The following is an 18,524-nucleotide window of genomic DNA, read 5'->3' as shown; positions in this document are numbered from 1 at the left end:
TAACTATCTGTGATACCTTGTGCAAGTCACTTAATTTTCCTGGGCTTCAGTTTATTCTTCTATGAAATAAAGGATTTGAACTAGAAACCGTGTGAGATCCTTTCCAGTTCTAGAGCTACGAACCTAAATGGAATTCAGGCAGCATCTGCTGAATGCTTCCTGTGTACAAAGCACTGTGAAATGTAAGTGACAAAATGATAAAAACTGGCCATTCCTGCCTCAATGAGTTTACATTTTACATGGGTGATACAGCACACATTCACACAGGTAAAGATAGTATGAGATAAGGAGTAAGGATGGAGGAAGGATGATTAAGGAGGGATCCAGACAGTGAAAAGACCGGGGGAAAATGGAAAAGAAAGAGAATATTTTCAATTAATGGATTCACAGATCTATAGCTCTATAGAAGATGCTGCACCTGAGGTAATATTTGAAAGAAAGTAAGGGTTCTGAAAGGCAGAGAGGAGATGAGTGAACTGTATGGGACACATCCTTAGCAAATGCAGAGGCAGGGAAAAGATAGTCAAGTTTGGAAATAATTAGCAGTCCAGTTTGCATGGGAATGAGAATATGAAAAGGAGAGTAGTATGAAATAAGACTGGAAAAGGAGAATTAAACAAAGTATTGAAGGCTTTTAAATTCCAGAGTAAAGAGTTTTTATTTTTCCCAAGGAGCAATCAAGAGTACTGAAATGTTTTTTTGAGCAAGGAAGTGGCATAATTAATCCTACGCCTTAGGAAGATGATTTTGGCCACTGAGTGAAGAGGTGAGATAATGAAGTTAAGGAGAAAAACATTGAGATAAAAGAACAAAGGAGAAATGTCCTTACCTAGCAGTCTTCATCCTTTTCACCAGCTTCTTTTGTCTTCTTTTTTCATGCCCTCCTTTCCTTTTCTACCTTCCTTTGAAGCTTCAGAAAATCCTTGATGTAAAGGAGAATTTAAAACTATTTATTGGCACTTCACCCCTAAAATAAAATGAATGACTATAGATTTGGAAGTCATAACTTACTAAAACAACCGATTTCTGGGAGTTATTAAGGAGCCACATTTGTTGCAGAATCTGACCATCTGGGGAACAAAATTCTAAACTTTAATGAATCTATAAAATTTATTTCTGGAAGGAAATATAACTATAAACATGGAAGGGAACTGTCTTACCTAATCTCAAAGTCTAACTAACTAGCCATGTAAGCGTTCCTCAAATTCTAAGAATTCCAGCAAAAATGGGAAAGCGGAATAGCCAATGCAGGTCATGGAATCGTGGTGTCTTACATCTGGAAGGAAACTCAGAATGGATCCGGTCCAAACCTTTTATTTGGCAGATGAGAAAAATCAGGTCCTGTGAGGTTAAGTAACCTTACCAAGGTAACTCAGAAAGTAAAAGTCAGAACTCTAACTTGCAGTTAAATGCTCTTCTCAATGTGTACAAGTACTTTCCTCCTCCCTGTAATTAGACTTCAGTTATGCATTTTTCCTTTTGTATATCCTATCAGCAAATTATATTTTGCAGACATAGTGAAATAACTGCCAATATTGTGGTTATGCAGTATTTGGCAATAAATCAAGGTGTTTGGATGCATTATGAACATTATTTGGATGTGGCAGCTGCCAAACACTATACTACATTTTCCATATGGTTCTTCAATGAGAAGCAATGAAAATCTCCATATTGGGCTAATGTTTTAGCTTTTAAAAATATTTCATTAGTTTCTGTAGTATTTCTGTTGACTTCCTTAAGTTTACTAGGATTAAGTAAGCCAAATAAGCCTATTAGGAAAAAGCAAATACACCACTTTCTGTATATAACTTGGATGGTTCCCTTCAAGCAAGCATAAAATAATTAGAGAACATCGATGAATTATTTGTCAGGCCAAGGCTGTGATATATATCCTGCTTATATTTGGACCATAAATTCCTCCAGACCAATCTTTCCAAATGCCTTTTTAGCCATTTGTATATTAGTTGCACACAGGTGCATAGCATGTGATAATGAAAAAAAGGTTCAAAGTTTGTTGGGTTTTTTTCCCAAAAAAACTCTGAAGATATTTAAACTAAACTATTTTTAGATACATATATAAACTACCTTGCCAAGTGAGTTTTACCATGCCAAATATTTCCTTATATTAATAAAACAACTGTTTAATGATTTAACTTACACGTTTTCATTATATGTTTGTATATATGTGTATGTGTGTGCGTGTGTGTGTGTGTGTGTGTGTATTTTTCCCTTTAGCCTCTTTGCTTTTCCTTGCTGTCTGCTTGCCTGCCTCCAAAGACTCAATCAACAAGAATTTATCAAGCCCTTATTGTGTAACAAACACTGCACTAATCCCTGGAAATAGAAAGCAAAGGTCAAAAAATACCTGTCCTCAAGGAATTTACATTCTGCTGGGGAAACAAGAGGTGCATGAATGTATACAAATTATTAGGATGGGGACTAGGAAGTGACTTAATAGTATAGGAAATCTGGGCAAAGGATATTGCCTCTATCAACACAAATTAACTTCTCTGTAACTTATAAGTCTTGAAGAACTTCCTGCAGGCTTCGTTCTTGTCATTTTCAATCCTGTACAACTCTTTGTGACCCCATTTGGGGTTTTCTTGCAAAGATACTGGAGTGATTTGTCATTTCTTTCTCCAGCTTATTTTATAGATGAGGAAACTGAGGCAAACAGGGTTAAGTGACTTGCTCAGGGTCACACAGCTAGTAAGTATCTGAAGCTGGATTTGAACTCAGGAAAATGAGTCTTCCTGACTTCAGGCCTGGTGCTCTATCCACTATGCCACCTAGCTGTCCTTTCCTAGGAGAACTGAGAACTTAAATGACTTGCCCAGGATCAAATAGCCAAAATGTGGCAAAAGGACTTCAACCTGCATCTTCCTACTTCCACAGGAGAGCTCTTCCTCCTCCATGTTTCCTTTAATATGCACAATATCCACAAAACAAATAGAAAGAAATGAAGGGGGAGGGGATTAGCAGCTGGCAGGTATCAGGAAAAGTCTCTATGCAAAAGGAGGCTCACCTTGAGTGTTGAAAAAGACTAGGAATTCTTAGTGGTGGAAATAAGTGGAAAGTATATTTAAAACATGGAGGATAGGCAGTGTGAAGACCTGGAGATTAGAAGTGTATGAGAAGTTCTAAGAAGGTCAGTTTGAATGGACCAAAAAGTGTGTGAAAGGAAACAGTACATAAGAGGGCTGGAAAATAAGTGGGAGCCATGTCATGAAGAATATCAGAGTTACTGCAGAGGTAGAAATGATTGAACAAAGACTGAGCAAATGATTTCAATTGAATTTCTGTGTTTTTTTTTTATGGCATCATGCAAAATGAAAATTTTAAGTTGAACTCTCTTCTTCAGGAAAGTAATCACGAGTTAGATGTTCAAGGTATCTAAGTAGTTGTTAAGTTTGTGACCTATTTAATTTCTTGATCCCAAATCATATTTTTCAATGCAGTTTTGCTCACTTCATAAGTTAATTTATTAATCTAATTTAGAGGATCAATTTTTTTCATGTAATTTTTCTTCTTTGCCTCTAAAATTGACGTTGGTTCATAAACTGCAACTGAATCCACAGTGCTCTGCTTGCATGCATTCAGTATGAACACTAAAAGTTAGAATACTGATTTTATTATGTTTCTTATTGCCTTTGGGCCCAAGACTTGGCAACTCTTCTATTCACCTGTCTAAGCAGAATCCATAAGGTGTTCTTCCATTTACATGTACCTTCTTTATGTTTTCTAGCCTTGTTTATGGCCAGATTGTCAATCTGGATGCATTTCAGTTCTTTCAAACGATTCTGCAATCAGTCAGAATTTCCTATTCACCATGAGTTTAGCTGATCAGAACTAGGTGTAGAATGACAAGGCCTACCCCCAAATTTGTCTAAGGCACTTGCATTACACACCATCTAATCCTCCCCAAAGCAAGCAACCCAGACTCTTCCATGTGGAAAATGAAATCATCTGAGAATAATGATGCATTCTGCCCAGGCTCAAAAGGACTGGTTTTATTGTCTAGTCCCTCCTTATACTAGCAACTCAATTAAAGGTTTTATCATTTTACTTCTTATAATATACCTAATGGGGGAGCAGAATTCATTGGATGGAAGCTTGAACCAAGAACATATTTCTTTTTCCTCACATTCAGTCAATCTCTAAATTTGGTTAATGTGAATAATAATAATTCATATAAATGAAAAAGATTAGTTTTCCCTGAGGTAACCCATGTCAAGAAATGATTTGTAAATATGTTACCTACAAAATAGGACCATTTCTCTAAAATTTCATCAGGAAGATACCAATCTAAAAAACTAATGTAAGATCAGCTGTAATACTGGACATAATAAAATGAAGTGGTGTAGGAATGGCAGAAAGTTTTGCCAACTGATAAGGGGGTTGAAATAAGAGGGCTGAATATTAAGGACTTTGCCACTGTGTCTCCAGCAATCCCCAGTGGAACCAGTGGAAAAAATATTACCAATTTTAGACAGAAATATAAGGGCAATATATCAAAATAAGTCCACTGGATTAAAAGATGCCTTAAAAACATCCTTTTGTACTAATACTGTGTTCATCTGAGTGGACCTTCTCATAAGGAAGAAGTGTCTTATGCAAATGAATAATAGAGTTCTTAGACTAGGTACAGCTCAGTGTAAATTGATAAATGAGTATTCTGGCTCATAAATCAATCTCTTGTGAGTCTGGTTAGTGGGATTCAATCCCCCAGAGCCTGTTTACTCCTAGGTGAACTAATAAAATTGAGATTCTGACCTTGCAAAGGGAATGTCATGTCCTAAGTCCTGTTTGATCTCACCATGGTGAAGAGATTCCATAGGATTGAGCCTAAAACAGGATGCCAGCTGTAACAATTGGAACCACTTGAATAAATAGTTCTCAGTTATTTGAGTACTTGATCTTTCATGAATAGGCACCTCAGTGGTTGTTGAAATAGCTTCTAACCATGTGCTATAGCAAAAGCTGGACTTGGAGTCAAGAGAGAACTGGATTTGAATCCCTCCATCATTTTCTAGATACCAAGACAAGTCGTGTTCTGTAAAATAGGAATAATATGTGCACTCATCTTACAGACTTTTTGTTCAAATAAATTACAAATAAGTATGTGTGCATGTTTATGATTGAAAGTTATACAATATTTTATGGAGACTTTTAATCTTTGTGAATGTGCCCAAAACTTCAAAAATGGTTTCTTAGATTCCCCAAACCAATATTTAGGCAGTAGCAATATCTGTGATAATATTTCATATGAAGTTGACTTTCAGTTCTTCTTTTCCTCCTTTTGATGGTTTCTTGTAGCCTAAGGCTTTTTTGATCTTGGAAAATAGTATTCCCAAACTCAATTCTTCATGCAAAGTTATGTAAAATATGGGCGTCTGTGTTGTGTAATACAAAGACAAAGCTGGCATGTGTACAGCTTAGATAAATATCTGATCTGGGATCTACCTGACTCCATCTCCAAAGTAGACTGAAATTTTTACCCTGGTGAGACATAGAGGAAGGAGATGTCCTTACTGCTAGTAGTCTAGAAGTGGAGGGACAGGCAAGATCTGAAGCCACTATGCCTGAGCATTCTCTCCTATACTCTTCTATCTTCAAGAGGGGTATAAACAGAGGTATAATGTTCAGCGACCAGCTTTTTCCCCATCCTCACTAAAAAGACAATAACTGTACAGACAGCACATTTGAAAAACTTTTTTATTTGTTTTGAACTTAAACACTAAAAGACCAAAGAAAAAATATTCCCATGTACATAGTACAACATAAAGAGAGGATTCAATATAAAAGCAATTTTTAAATTTCCATTTCATACCCTTTACTTTTCTTTGAAAACTATATAATAGATACTACACATACTTTTCAAAGCTAATGTGCTTTTTTGGTGCTTCCTTCTAAGTTTTCTTTTGTTTACTACTGCTGTGTGCTTTTTTTCTCCCTTCCTCCCTATTCTTCCCTAGAGAAGGCATTAGGAACAAAATTAGAAACATTAGAAACAAAAATCTGTACATACATACATGCATACAAATATACATACATATATGTGTATAACCATAGGTCCTTTGTAGTTGATTTGAGTATTTATAATACTCAAAATAACTTAGTCACTCAAAGTTGTTCTTAGAGCACATTCTATGTGTACATTCTCTTCATTATTTCATCCAAGTCTTTCAATCTTTTTCTAAACTCAAGAAACTCATCATTTCTTATAACACAGTAATATTCCATTGCAATCATACACTAAAACTTTATCCATTCCCCACTATGATATCTCAAAGTTGTTTTAATTTGCATTTTTCTAATCAACAGTGATTCACAGCATTTTTATATGACTATATATAATTTTGATTTCTTTATCAAAAAAATTTCCTGTTCATATCCTTAGACAATTTGTCAATTGGAGAATGACTCACAGACAAAGTTCTTTATATTTTTGAGATATGAGACTTTTATCTGAGAAACTACTTAAAAAATTTTCTCCCAATTTTAAAGTTTTTATGCCCTCATAGAAAGTCAATTTTTGTACAGGTACTATATGCCACTGAGAAGATTTATTCATTTATACTCCTGTTCAATACTCTCTCTCTCTCTCTCTCTCTCTCTCTCTCTCTCTCTCTCTCTTTCTCTCTCTCTGTATATATATATATGTACACATATATATATACATATATACATATATATGTATATATATGTGTGTGTGTGGTGTGTATGTGTGTGTTTATGTGTGTGCATACATATATAGATAACATCTAGATTATCTAAGATTCTATTCCATTCATCTATTTATCTTTCTTATTTATTTTTGATTAGATTTATCTAATTCTGAGAGGGGGAGGTTAAAGTCCCTCAATATGATAACACTACTATTTCCACCTGTAATTCCTTTAACTTTTCCTTTTATTTAGTGCATATGTTTAGTATTGATATTACCTTCATTTTATTTTATCATAGTGTAATTTCCCTGTTTATCTCTTTTAATTAAATCTATTTTGGCTTTAACTTTGTCTGATATCATGATTGCTACCCCTGCTTTTTTTATACTCAGCTGAAGCAGAAAAAAATTCTACTCTAGCTCTTTATTTTAACTCTTTGTATATCTCTCATTTTAAAATGTGTTTCTTTTAAACAACACCTTATCCATTCTGTTATCTATTTGCATTTTATGCATGACTTCATCCCATTCACATTGAAAGTTATGATTACCAGTTGTGTATTTCCCTCCATCCTATTTTTGCTCTCTCTTTTCCTTCTCACACTCTCTTTTCACCCTATCCCTCCTCACACATTTGATTTTCTTCTAACTACTACCTCTCTAATCCACACCCTTTTAAAGAATCCCTCCTCAAAAAAAAAAGAATCCCTCCTTTATCTTCTCTCCTTACCTTCTGATTCCTTAATCTACTCACCCCTCTAAGAATCTCTCCTTTATCCTCTTCTCCCACTCTCCTATTTCTTGACCTATGTAGCCTTCTAAAAGTCCCTCCTTTCTTTCCCCTGGCCCTTCTCCTTTCAATTTCTTTATAAATTTATAAGACTTATGAACCTTTCTAGATGTATATGCTGTTCCTTCTCTAACCCAGTTCCAATGAGAATAAGGTTCTAGCACTACCAGCCCACCTGCTTGCACTGTAACAGTTCTTCCATTCAAGCCTAATTTGTATAAGATAATTGTTCCATTTTACTTCTCCCTACCCACTTTTAGAATCGTCCCATCATACTCAACCCCACGCCTTCTATCTGTATATATGCTCTTTCAAACTACCCAAGTAATGATAACATTCTTAAGAATACAGATAACATTTTCCCATATAAAAAGTAAACAGTTTGATGTTATTGAGTACCTTATAATTGGTCTTTAATGTTTACCTTATATTTCTCCTAGACCTTATATGAAAATTTTCCATTGAGTTGTTTTGTTTTGTTTTGTTTTGTTTTTGTCACAAATACCTGAAAGTCTTTCACTTCATTAAATATCTTTTTTTTTTCATTCAGGATTATACTCAGCTTTGCTGGGTAAATTATTCTTGGTTATAAACCCAGCTCCTTTGCTCGTTGAACTATAGCATTTCAAGCCTTAGGTCTTTTAATGTAGAAGCTGCTGACTCTTGTGTTATCCTGATTGTTGCTCCCCACTCTATTTAAATTATTTTATTCTTGTTAATTATAATATTTTTCTCCTTAACTTGGGAGCTTCAATATTTGGCTATGATTTTCTTATGAGATTTCATCTTGGGATCTCTTTCAGACGGTGATTGATGGATTTTTTTTTTCCTATTTCTATTTTGCCCTCTTGTTCTAGCACTTCAGGGCAATTTTCTGTGATGTTTTCTTGTAGTATCATTATCTAGACTCTTTTGGCTTGTGCAGGGATTCAGAGTCTTCCTGCTGGTTTCTGCTGGGGTTTGGGGCCAGGCACTGTGAGCTTGCTCAGGCACTGCCAGCTTTAGACTACACCCCACTCTTACCCCATTGAAACAGACATTTCCTGTGGACCTTCTAAATTGTCTTGGGCTGGAAAATTGTTTCATCCTGTCATTTTGATGGTTTTTACTGCTCTCGAGTTCATTTTGAGGCATTATTTTAAAGTTGTTTGGAGGGGAATTTGGGAGAGCTCTGGTGAGTTTCTGTCTTTATTCCACCACCTTAGCTCCACCTTCCCTTAATCTATATTCTTGCATTTTTTTCCATTACTTCCCTAACTGGACTAGGTATAAATGCTCACACTAAAACATCACATCTAGCAAGCTGGTTGATGTTTGCTTCAAATACGTCCCAAGAAGAAAGGACCAGCTAGCTGCTATTGTCCTAGATCCTGTCTTCATTTTCTCTAGCTATCCCCCTTGACTGGTATGCTTATTTCTCTCTGCTGGTTACTCTGGCTTCTTTTAAATCCCAACTAAAATCTTATCCTCTACAAACAGCCTTTTCCAACCCCTCTTAATCCTAAAACCATGTCTGTCATAATTATTTCCTATTTATTCTGTATATACCTTGTTTGTACATATGTGTTTGCTTCTTCTCTCCTACCTTAGATTGTAAGCTATTTGAAGACGGGGACTATCTATCTTTTGCCTCTTTGTATACCTGGTGCTTAGCCTGACAAAGAGTAGGGTGCTTAATTTAGCTCCTTCCTACCAAAATCTGTTTACGCAAAAGATTATCATGAATTGCTAGTAAACCTCTTTATCAAAGTAAGTAGCAAAAGGAAATCTGGAAAGTTATGCTAATTAGAATTGATTATTGAATATACAACAGTAAATGAGTTCTTTGGCTCAAAGCTAGATGAGATCTTGAAGGAGAGCTAGCTATTTTAGCAGTCTCTAGGATTACAAGCATTAACAAACAGAGACTGGGGCCAATTTCCCCATCTATTTTCAGCTCTAGAGAGATCTGGAATCTGCCATTTAAAAGACCATAATTCCCTTCCTTAACCACTTCTCCTCAAGTCTGACAAAAAAATTAGCCCAAATCCCTTCTCTGTTCATATAAGTATATAGTGTCAGGGCTCTCTCAGCCAATCAAGAATCATGTCTCCCACATACCTAGTATTCCTCCAGAAAACTGCTTCAGGTTTGGGTAGAGATAATTTTTGTTGGTTTTTCAGTCACATCCTACTCTTTGTGACCCCATTTAGGATTTTCTTGGCAAAGACACTGAAGTGGTCTGTCATCTCATTCTCCAGCTCATTTTACATATGAGGAAACTGAGGCAATGAGGGTTAAGTGACTTGCTCAGGGTCACACAGCTAGTAAGTGTCTGAAGGCAGATTTGAACTCTGGAAGATGAGTCTTCTTGATTCCAAGCCTACTGCTTTATTCACTGGACAACTTTCCCAGATGGAGTAGAGGTGGAGTTTCAGTTAAGTCTCAGAAAGTCAGAGCAATGGAGGAAGGTCTACTTTAAGTAGTAAAAAAAGTCAAAATTATAGCATATTTATGGAGAAATATTATATGTAGTACTGTATATAAGTACACACATTAGCTTGGGTTAAACTCCTACTGTGATGGGAAGAGCCTATTTGGAATTTGGGGAAAAAAAGACTTAGGCTTGATTCTTAGATTTAATCCTTAATTACCTGTATAGACATAGGTCACTTAACTCCTCTAGATCCAGGTTTCTTCATTTGTAAAAATAACAGCAACAGCTAAACTTGAGGGTGTTGTACTCTTTAAGTTTCCTTAACTTTTGACCCTGCTAATAAAAAGGATTAAAAGATATGTGTATATATATATATAAAATGAACTTATCAAGAAAAGAGCCTTATTGACCTTTGCATTAGATGTAACTTTATTGTACTCATTCATTCATTCATTCAAAACATGTATTAGGAGTCTAAAATGCATCAGGTGCTGTGAAGGCAAAAGAAAGTCTTTAAAATTCTGCAAAACACACTACTTTTAAGCAAGAACTTTTCTTTCTCCTCCGGTAGGCATAAATGTCCTAGTTTACCTCATGGCTTTGTTTAGCAAACCTTTTATTTCATGGATAGAATATAAGTAAAATTTTCTTCAGTCCCCTAGAGATGATCACAAATTTTAAAAATCAGAGGAGTGTAAATTAAAGAGGCTTTATTGCCATGGTGTTTTTTAAAAAAATTGAGAGGTGTGTCAAATGGAAGTTGTTAAAATGCTTACAGGATAGATTTAGGCCAAAAAAAGCAAGTATGAAAGTTTCCTCCTTACTGTTATTTGAGTTAGAAATCGTATCTGTGACGAGTTCCAAACCGTGCTGCTGGTGTAAAGGAGATCTACGGCTGGGGACAGAGAAAAGCCTCTTTTAAAATAATTTCTTGAGCTGCTACAGTCAGAATCTTCCCTCTTCTATTCCCTATCAATTTTGGAGCTGGGCCCAAAGTACCTACCTATCCCACCAGCAGCGTCTGCTGTTCAAAGAGCCATTGGCAAAACCTCAGTTCCATGCAGGAAGCCAAAAGTCTTTGAAAACGCTTCAGGCCCACTGCACAGTCAGAGCAATAAGCATTAGAGAAAAACACGCAGCTCATTTGTTTAAAACTTGACTCTGTCCATTGTGATTTAAACAGATGTGAGGTACGTTTTTGCTTCTTCCTCCTCTGGCTGATGACAAAGTGGAATGAGTCTGCTTTCAAAGCAGTGCTCAGCCCCTGCCTGTTGCTGAGCCTAAGCAACAATGGGGCTTTGAAAGGAAAAAAAGAAGAGAGTGAGAAGGGGTGGGGGGGAGAAAGAAAGAAAAGAAAACACTATACTAGTGGGAGAAGCTGACAATTCAGTCCAGACTCAAACAGGGCTGCCAGTGCCCAGGAGCAGCAGAGGATAGCTAAAGGTGGGGATGAGGTCTGGGTTCAGAACAGCCCAACAAATTAATTTGAAAGAAATTTCCCTCCCACCACCTGCAAAAGCAGCTCTAGTTGAACACTTCACAGATCACATGGCACTTTGCCATGTAGATCGCACAGCGGTAAGAGGCTGGAGAGGAAGCAGGGTTTGAGATTGGGTAGATTCCAGGCTATTTCCGACTGCACAAACGAGCCCCACTTAAATTGTCCAGCGTATCAGCGATTTCAACAATCAGTCCACTTTAGTAAAGGCAATTTATTTCCTCTAAAAATAATCCTCTTTTGATTGAATGGGACACTAGAGGGGTGTGCTCATTAGACGTGATTCATTCAGTGTAACAAAGTCTCATTGAAACACTGGCAGTCATGCCCCCAAGATGTGCCTGTCCACACTCAGAGAGGCACTGGTCTTGCTAATGCATAGCTCTAATTCCATAAACAAATGGAGTACTGAGGTTCTCACTGAAAGCTCAGAAATAGCCTTTGAATTTTCAAGCTTATTTTCAGCAATGCATTTTCTTGAATAATACACGATTTCAGAGGTTTTTAAATAGACCACTGAATTTTTTGACTTAATGACTGAATGGTTATTGATAACCTAACTTAATGTTATGAGATATCCTCAAGATTTTTTTAAATAGCATATAAAATCCTTTAAATAGTCAATGGGCATAATAACACTTTGATAAATTTAAAGCTACAATTCTATGTGATATTTTAAAACTGTCACCAAACCTGTATATATAATTATATCAATGATGTATATTAGAAACCTGCAAGCTGAGGATCTAGAAGAAATAAGATGGATGATTAGAAATGAGGCCATGGGAAGGTCACAACTTAATAAGACTGAAATTATGTCCTACCTACTGTAATTATGCATATTAATGTATGCTATATATTAATAGAATATATTTTATACAAACCCAGTGAAAACATAGTGATGTAAGTTTCCAAGGTTCACAAAAGAAGAATATCTAAAGTCCTTTTGGAATGTTAAATTTTTTAAAGAGTAATTCTGTATTTGGATTGGCAGGCTCAGAGATTATAATACTGTTAATTGTTTAAATAGAACAAAATTAAACTAGATTTTTAATGACTAGAAAGGAAATGTTGACATTTAGTCAATTACTAGTTTTTGTCTAACAGGAAATTGATTTTCATATTACTAATATTTTTATTATTCAGAAAGGTAATAACAAAAGTAACCAAGCAGGAAGTGAGTAGGCATTCAAAGATGCACAAGGGGATTAATATCATAGCTCTCATTCCTATTAAATGATAGTGCAAATGATTCCCAGCTCACACTAGCCTACATGAGCTTGGTGGTTCTTAACCTGTAGTGGTATTTTTTATATATATTTTTAAAAGTAGGGTTTTTTGGTCATTAAAAATATGCTGTTGAATAGTTAAACAAAAATAATGGCTGCTGTGCACAGGGGAAAGGTGTGGAGTGGGGGTAAATGCTATTCCTTAACTTTTGTCAAATCAAAATGCATAATACTATTGTTCTTTCTTTGAAGACCAGATTTTTTTCATAAATGATTTTGATAGGCTTTTAATTTTCTCTCCGTTCTTTGGAGGAGGGAAGAAGACTTTCCTTTTCCACCACTATTAAGGAGCTGTGCCAGTTTCAATAAAACAACTGTTTTATAACTGAGTTGCTCCCATAATTCTTTTGAGAGCCTGTTCATTCTAGCACTATTGAAATTAAGCTATATTCAGAATATATCCACCCCTTCCCAACTGTCTGGTTAATTTTATCTTCTTGCTAAGCTCTGGTTTTAAAATGGTATTAGGACTGAAAATATGGTATTAAAAATTTCATAAAAATATTTTCCAGGGTTTCAACAATATTTTCAATAGTTTCTTGGAATCTTGCAAGTAAATGTCTGTTTGCTTGAGAAATTATTTCTAAATGGGTAATATCAATCTACAAAACAAAAGAAGTGACAACTGAAGGAGTTAATTCTTTCCTTTATAACTTTAGAGTAATTTCCTGCATGTTTACATCAAATGAATATTCCTGACAACATTAATGGTTTGGAAGAATTGCTGTCATGAAGTGAACAGTGATAGTTAATTATTATTTGGGGAGATGGCCAATATTATAAAATAGAATAACAGTATATATTTTGGCTTTTACCTCAATGTTATCAGGACTCTTCAGGGAAGATAACAAGTGGTCACCACAACCAATGAATCCTCTACAACTCTGTATTACTACTTTTCATGTTATCGTAGCCATATGTGTGAAAAGTTTATTTTGTAATGCTATTTGTTGCTGTTTTTCACTAGTTCAGTCATGTCCAATTCTTTCTGATGGGTTTTCTTGGCAAAGATACTGGAGTGGTTTGCCATTTACTTCTCTAATTCATTTTACAGATGACAGCACTGAGGGAAAGAGGGTTAAGTGACTTGCCCAGAGTCACACAGCTAATGAGTGTCTGAGGCCAGATTTGAACTCTGGAAGATGAATCTTCCTGACTCCAGGTCCAGCTTTCTATCTACTGTACCACCTAGCTGCCCTTTTTGTAATGCTAAGAGACAAGCAAATTAGATAACTCACATTTTATAGTCTTTTAAAGGTTTTCAAGATTCACATCTTCTTAGGTTTGAGAGAAGAGTTCAGAGGTCATCTAGTCCAGAAACTGAACAAGAATGTGCTCTGCCACATACCCATGAAGTTGGCATCTAGCCTTGATTGAAAACCTCTCATGAAGGGAAATCTACATTCCCAAAGTAGCCATAAGTCTGATTGCATTATTTCCTATTCCCCCTCCTCCTTGAGTAACTATTTGGCTCATTCTCCATACTACCACTCTCAAAGTTGTTTTGTGTCCACAGAAAGAGGGTGGCTACTTCTCACCTCAGGATTCTAGGGGTAATTCTGTGGAATTGCGGTATTTTCTGGTAGTACCTCTCATGAGTCTTAAACAGGTGTACTCCCCGTTGATTATCACCTAGATGTAATTAGCTTTCAGAAAAGGATATTTCCCAAGCAGATATACCAGGAAAAAGTACAAATCAATTTCCACAAAAGTCAAGGACACTGTCTTCCACAATTAGGCACAAGGTTCATAGGGAAAGTGAGTTTAAGCTTAAAGAACACGTGACCAAAGTTTAAACTCTCCTGGTCATTGAAAGCACTTTTCTTCTCTCACAAAATTCCCCTTTGGTATAATTATGCCACTGAAGGGCAATAAGACCTGGTGCCCTTGTAGAGTACTAAGGCTCACTTTCATCAGGATATCCAGTTTGCTGTAAGTGTGCCTCTAAGCTCCCACTCCAGTCAGCACTGAGGCTCCAGGGATGCTGCTACCAATACTGATGGGAATTCAAATCTTGTGACCTTTCAAAGTTAGACAAGCTCTTCCTCTAGTCCATGAGAATGGGTAGGAAAGTAAACTTAATCCTCTACCTACCCAACACTCATCAAAGGTACCTATTTTGAACATGACTGAACTGACCTGTTATTAGACTCTCCTGCTAGAAAATACTTATTGGAAGGCTGGCTCCCAACTTGCTTGTAATATACAGAGGCCCAGAAGAGCATCTGATTCTTTCAACCAATCCCAATATATTTCCTGTGTGTTGTCATCTGTTTTTATCCAAAGGTTCAAGTATCTCATTCTTCCCAAATTGGTTAAAGATTTATTTACATCTAATTTACAGCTTTGATTGATTCAACAGAAATGCCTTGGCTTTCTGTAATTATGGGGGTGAAGGGAGTAAAATATACTTTCTTATGCTTGCATAAAAAATTAATTTTTCTTCTTAAAATTTTCACCCAGTACTTTCAGTTTTGCCCTTTGTGGCTGTTAAAATAAATATGAGCCCACTTTCACTGAGGAATCATCTTATAAGTAGCCTAATTGACTGGACTACTATTAATCAATAAACAATAAATATTTATTAAGTGCTTAATGAATGTCAGGCACTGTGCTAAGCACTGGGGATACGAAATGAAACTGGGAGTGGAGTCAGGAAGACCTGAGTTCAAATGTAGCCTCGGATACTAGTTAGTTGTGTGAGCAATTCACTTAGCCTCTGTTTGCCTCAGTTTTCTCATATTTAAAATGGGAATAATAATAGCCCCTACCTCCCAGGGTTATTGTAAGGGTAAAATGGGATAATAATTGTAAAGTGCTTAGCATGGTGCCTGGCATGCAGTAAACATTATGTAAACATTAGCTATCATTAGCTAATATTATTCAAAGACCCCCCTTGCCCTCAAGGAGCTTGTAATAGTATAGACTAGATGTTTTCTGAATTCTTAATTAACCGAATTTTCTGAAATGCCTAATTCCCACCTCCATGTAATTTGTATGATGTGTCTCCTATTCTTGGAATGAATTGCATCCTCACATTTATCTTCTGTATTCTTTTTCTTCATTCAAGATTCTTGCCAGATGCCAATTTCTCTGTGCAGTTGAATTTCCTGATCCCAGTAACTGAAAGCATTTTCTCTTTTGACCTATCATTCCCAATCTTCTATAAGACTTCTCTGTATATATATTGTATCCTTCCTTCTATCACTACCAACACAGTAGAATATGAGAAGGATGTTTTTGGTTTCATCTTTGTAGTTCCAGTGCCTAGCACAGTACCCTGCACATCTTAGGGACCTCATATATTAGGCAAATTGAATTGTAGATCTTATCTCTGGGACTCAAAGTGGCTTGTGATTTGCCTGGGATTGCAGATAGTGAGTAAATGTTAAAGTTAGAATAAACAAACTGAACATCCTTGCCACTTCTTTTAAATTTAATCCAGTTAATCTCAATTAACTCATTTGTTTGTACTTGCAAAAATTTGATAGAAATATTCTGTCTAAAGTCTTGATTGACCAAAATAATTTTCCATAAAAGAGCAAAATTTAACTGCTCTCCTACATGCTATCAATAATTAATTGTCAGTCTCTATTGTAATGTTTGAGGTACAGACTCAAACTGCTTTGTGTATCACATGGCCACAATTCTAGACAATTCAACAAAATTTTATTTAATTGCTTACTATGCTTTATAGCACTGTTCTAGGAACTAGAGGAAACATGGTCCCTTTCCTCATGGTACTTACTGTTTAGCATGAACTGATTATTCAGAGCAAAACATCCTTGTCATTACTTCCCAACTTTAATTCAGCTAATATGTTTCAGGCACATCGTAAGATGACAAATTATCAGGCATGGTATGATAGAAACAAGAATCATGAAGAAAAAGCCACAACAAAGGAATGTGACAAGGATGGAGAATGTACAAGAGCTCCATTTCTATAATTCTCTTTATACAAATTTAATTTAGCACTCTGTACAAATTATCACTTAAATGCTTCTCATTGAACATAAAATGAACAAGGTCAATAGAATCGTTGAATTCTAGAATTTTGAGTCCAACTCCCACATTTTAAAAATGAAGAGCTTGGTCTTCATTAGACTATAATAATAGATAATAGTTAACATTTACATGGATCGTGCTTTAAGGTTTACAAAGCACTTTATAAATATTATCTCATTTTGTCCTCTCAACTGAGCTGTATAAATTGTTTGTGCATGAAGTAACGGATCATGATTGATTAGGGGGTCGCTTCCCTTCTCTTTCAAAATATTGTAAAGAGTACCATTAACAAATATAACCCTTCTAACTGAGTTGCTAGTGCAATACCAACAGATTCTGATCAAGGCGGATGAGCACTCTGTGGTTCAACACTCTGTAGACTGTACTAGGCATGAATTTGTAGAGGGGGTTTTCACCCTTAGGAAGTGCTTAGTAAATGTGTGCTAACAGCTAGTTAGTGGAAAAGCCAAGACTAGAACCTGAGTTTCATAACTCCTATATCAATGCTCTTTCTGCTACAACATGCTGGAGTCTAGTGTCACAGGTGTTTATAATACTGTAGTTTTGGTAATCCCTTTGTTTTCTCAGATGATGAAAATTTACCTCATCCTTAGGTTATTTTTTTGGTCATCTTTTTAACCATAACTTAATTTAGCCATCCAGGTCAGTATAGAGAGATGGAAATTAGATCACTATAAAAAGGAAGTCAGGCTATTGTCATCATTGCTAACTAATCAAAATATATTGAGCAATAGGTATTTAGTCAGTCCCTGACATTGGACCAGGGACTGGGCATATGAAAAATGGCATAGTCCTTGCCGTCAAGGAGCTTATGAGGAGCTCGGGACTTAAGAGAAACAAAATAAAAAATACTTTAAAATATAATCACTGCTCTCAAGGAACTGCTGGTCCTAACTGGAGAGATGTCCTATATGCATATGAAGAAGATGGCTTACATTGCAAATAATGTAAACTAAATGTTAAAAGATGCAGGATATCATGTCATGTGTTATTAATAATAAGATCACAGCTTTTAGTGCTAGAAGGGATCTTAGAGATAATCTAATCCAACTATTCTCATTTTATAAAAGGGAATTGAGGCCCAGAGGCAAAGTAGTTAGCCCAAAGTCACAAGACTAATAAGCTACAGAACAAAGACTTGAAAACAGGTCCTCTCACTTCAAATCTGTTGCTTTTTCCTTCTCTTTTTCCTTGTATCCCTAATGCCTAACATTGTGTCTGGTACATAATAGACACTTAATAAAGGCTTGTTATTGACTGTAGTATACTGTTGTTATTTTTAATTCTTTGGAATGAGGCTGTATAGTATGTGTAACGTAGGAGTCTTTGGACATTTAGACCAAATCATAATACCATCCCAATGGGCATTAAAAGGCAAACTTCACTATTTAGCTTAAAATAACACAATTAATATTTATGAATGCCCTAGAAAATACACTGAACTCTAATAAGGGTGGTAGGTTACACATTGTCCAGCATTCTCTTTGTCTCTCTAGGACCACTACTGGGTAGTTTTTATGGCTAATTATTAAAATATACCTAGTTACCCAATCAATATCACAGCTATGACACACCAGGTCATGTAATGTTAAAAAACCATACAGTGAAGATTTTTATTGGATCCATAGCATTTCATTTTTGGAGAAGTTTCTATGCTAAGATAACATTCTGCTTTATCTGCCTATGACTTTGTCTTTAATGACTTAAAGGAGGGAAGATCTACCACAGGTTTGATTCATAGATTCTGTGAAATAAAGTTTGAAATGCTCATCTTATTCAGAAGCTCAGGAAAGTCTTAAATGCCATTCAGTTAGAGGTATGTTTTGAAAATGGATGGT

Source organism: Phascolarctos cinereus, unplaced genomic scaffold, assembly GCF_003287225.1.
Source record: "Phascolarctos cinereus isolate Bilbo 61053 unplaced genomic scaffold, phaCin_HiC Scaffold_4;HRSCAF=312, whole genome shotgun sequence".
NCBI classification, from domain to species: Eukaryota; Metazoa; Chordata; class Mammalia; order Diprotodontia; family Phascolarctidae; genus Phascolarctos; species Phascolarctos cinereus.
The sequence above is the reverse complement of the archived record's forward strand: the minus strand, read 5'-3'. Positions refer to the sequence as shown.